The 3,839-nt window shown below is 30.7% G+C and overlaps 1 pseudogene; it reads right to left on the bottom strand.

Annotated features, from left to right (window-relative positions):
* Nucleotides 1–709: 709 nt before the first annotated feature.
* LOC148268894 (agamous-like MADS-box protein AGL80 pseudogene) lies at nt 710–1,756 on the bottom strand (annotated as a pseudogene).
* Nucleotides 1,757–3,839: the final 2,083 nt, after the last annotated feature.

A 3,839-nucleotide genomic window follows, 5' to 3' on the forward strand; every position in this document is an offset into this window, starting at 1 on the left:
ACAAAATTTAATTAGTAAAATGTTGAATGGCTGCACTTATCTAAAATTATCCAATCCTGACCGTCCCTTTTCATAACAAGTTATTGATTCACTGTAATGCATTTATATACCTACTATCTCTTGCATTATCCCCAGCATGCATTCACATCTTACCTAAACAATTATGTGAGAAAATGAAATGTTATAATTAATATCAATGTAATTAATTCTACAATCCATACATAAAACTGGCTGCAAATTTAATTTTAAACAAAGTTGCTGAACTTAAGTACTTTTATATATCACTAAACTGACATATTCACAAAAAAATAAATAAATACATTCAATACATTTTTAATAGAAAATGGTTGATATCAAAAGTTAACAGATTGTATAAAAAGGTATATAGGTGATAATTCAGTTGATTTGTTAATTTTTTATATAAAATTGTGAGTAGACATGTTCTTCATTAATGGGAACTAATGTCATCCCTTAATGATTGGGCTAAAGGCAAAATAGTTCCAATTCTAGGATCTTTACTTCATTACCAACCGCCTTAATAGAAATCAATCCTCCTAAAAGTTAAATATAATTAAGGCATGATAATACTTGCAAGTGGTAATTCTCTGCCTCTAGAAAAATAAGAATAGAAGATTCGACTCTTATGTATCACAAAAATAGATATATAATTTAAAATATTGAGGTGAAGATTAATTTAAAGAAAATCATAACACAAAGTAATCTAAGTACATGAATGTATGTGACCCGACGACTATGTCTGTGAGGATGACAGCTATAACTATTATGATGACTACAACTATTTAGATGATGACTATGACGACTAAGAAACTAACAACATATCTCTATGGTGGAATTTAATTCATTAGTTAAAGTACATCCCCAATAACACCCAAAAAAATTCAAAATCAAATATCATAATTCTCAATTTCTAAGGGTAATTAAAAACACTGGACCATACAAATCCATTATTATGGTAGTTCTGATCTGTGAATGGCACCATCATCTCTACCTGTTCCTCGTTCAACCCGACATAATGCTGTTGTTGTGCTTGAGGATTCATCCCATCAACGAACTGCATTTGCGGCTGCTGTAGCGTCTGCACCATAGAATCCTCCTTGATTTGAGTGAAAGTCTCACCAGGACCCTTCATCACTCCTTTGTCTGTCACCTCCTGAGGCAAAGGTGACTTGCTGAGTGTTTCCATGCTCTTTTGGATTTCTTTGAGGTGTTGTTCGATGAGCCAACCCTAATCGTTGAGATCAATAAGGTTGAGTTGGTGGAGGGACTTCCCAGTAAGACTTTGGAACATGATATCTATTAACTCCTTTTTGCGATTATCGTTGTGCTGCTTCTTCAGTTGGTCAATTGCTTTAGTGATCCTCTAGCGCAGGAAGCTCTCCTGATTCACCATATTCTTGCTCTGCTCCATCTCAGGCATCCTCTTAAAGTCAGCAAGCACATGATGGGCTCCAAGAGGGGAAGGCCAAACATCTGGTTGCGAGTCATAAGGGCTGTAAATTATTGTACAGGCTTTGAAATCGCAAAGAGTGCTAAGTTCACTCACTTTCTTCATCAGCCCCTTCTTCATTTTCTTGAATGTTGCTTTTCTTGCAGAGTTGTTAGTGATATAAGCAAGCTTAACCTTTTTTCTAGTCATGGTATTTTGTCATGTGTGCCCAAGAGGCGGGAGGGGGTATATATAAAACGACACAACGGTTGAATAGCCATTAGTAAGGAATGGGGGCGGAGTGTTTTAATATAGAAGAATATACCACGTAAGGTAAGATGTGGTGCATTCTAAAATTGCAAGTGGAATGCCCAAATTATCTCCAAAAATGTTATGTCTTTAATAGGGGATATGGAAAAACCTTTTGATTTAAGGTAATGTAATTAAAAAAATATAATCAGTAAATTGTTGCAAGCCTGTACTTATATAAAATTATTCAATTGTGGCCATCTTTTTTAATTAAAAGCTATTGCTTCACTGTAATGCATGCATCTACCTACTCTCTCTGCATTATTCCCAGCATGCATTCACACTTGAAGTCAATTATACATGGCAACCACACTCACAAATATTATCTCTTAACCATCAATTAATATGGCCATCACCTTCTAATCCAACTTAATTGCATGTCTTGATGTCTTACAGTTACCGCCATTTTATTTTTTAATTCTTTTTTTAAAAGAATACAAAAATCATAGATATTTTTTTTTATATCGGAGTTCACGTTACGTACTAATAATAATTTAAATTTATACTTTTAAAAGTCAATGGTATTAGTTAGAAAGTTGTTGAACTAATAGCTGAACTCAAAAAAATACAACAGATTAATATACCATTACCTTGTAAATTAATAGGGGATTTTGTGACATTAAAATGTTTTTTTTGAATCTGTTAATGTTTGTATTTATGATAAATATGAGAAATGTATTTGATTAAATTAGAATTATCTCTTGTTTTGTACTTTGAGTCCTCGTTATTACTCTATCAAATCTAAATAAAAATAATAGTTTTTTTTAATGCTAAATTTCTACAATATATATTTGTTTTTACCCTCTCATGTCTTTTCTCTATTTTTACTGGTTTGATCATTATATTGTTTATATGATTTTTATTCAACTAAATTGGCTTATATATTTCACAACACAAGAACAAATATTAATCGCAATATATATCTATGTATATATATCATAACTAAGTTTTTATGGTATTAGAATACTGTTGGAGTGTAATTAGTAATTATGTTCTGCATGGAAAATTTTGAAATCTTACAAATTAAAGTTTGCATGTCGAGCAAATTAACTATAAACCAAGTACGGGCCAGATGTTTTTTGTCTAATCCGGTTGAGATATACATATATGTGTATATATACATGTAATATATAAGGTAGCGATGGAAGGAATACATGTTGAGGTAGGTAAATATATATTGAGATGTTTGTATATGTGTTTGGAAGGGTGAGCATCTAAATTTTTATGATGTGTAGGTAAATATCAATAGAAAGAAAAATATCAACAAGAAAAACACAACTTTTGATGGTCTTGTCGTATCATGTCATATAATTAAATTTTTCGTTTATGAATTATATAATCATATATATTGCAATTCTAATGAATTATGTAACATATATATAATTAATTTACATATAGATCAATTCAAACAAAAACTATTATAATTAAACTAATTAGCTCCCTAATTATTTAATGAATCCTTTGGCATATTAACCTAGTTTCCATCAATATAGATATGGGAAGAAATTATTTCAAATTGTATACTATACATATGGTTTGATGCACTAAAATATTTTGTGTGTGTATATATTTTCTTCTATATACAATTAATGATTTAAATAAAAGATTCTGCATCCAGTATTCAACATTCAAAAAAGTGTAATATATATATATATATATATACCTTCATATATAATTGCTCTCCTTTTTTACCGCCTGCCTAACTCAACTTTTAGGGAGATTCATTTTTGTTCCAAATATGTGGATTTGGAACTCAAGCCCACAATGTGCCGAAATAGTTACAGAAATATTTATTTTTATATATACAATAAATTTGCCGCACGCAAGGAACCGGATTCATAAGCACTTCCTGGATTACCATCATCGTACCACAATTATATATGCGCACCTTTTCTTTTGACTCACTTTATGCATATATATATATATATATACGATTTGCTCTCTAGCTAATTATAATGATTTGCAAACATTTCATATGTAATCTTTTATTTGTTTTTATACTCTTCTAATATGGACACACTAATAATTAGTTCCCAAGTCACAACAAAGTTTTAAAGTAGCCAAAGAATTGCCTAGTATCTTC

The sequence above is a fragment of the Carica papaya genome, chromosome 2 (assembly GCF_054855325.1).
Source record: "Carica papaya isolate Zhongbai chromosome 2, ASM5485532v1, whole genome shotgun sequence".
NCBI lineage: Eukaryota > Viridiplantae > Streptophyta > Magnoliopsida > Brassicales > Caricaceae > Carica > Carica papaya.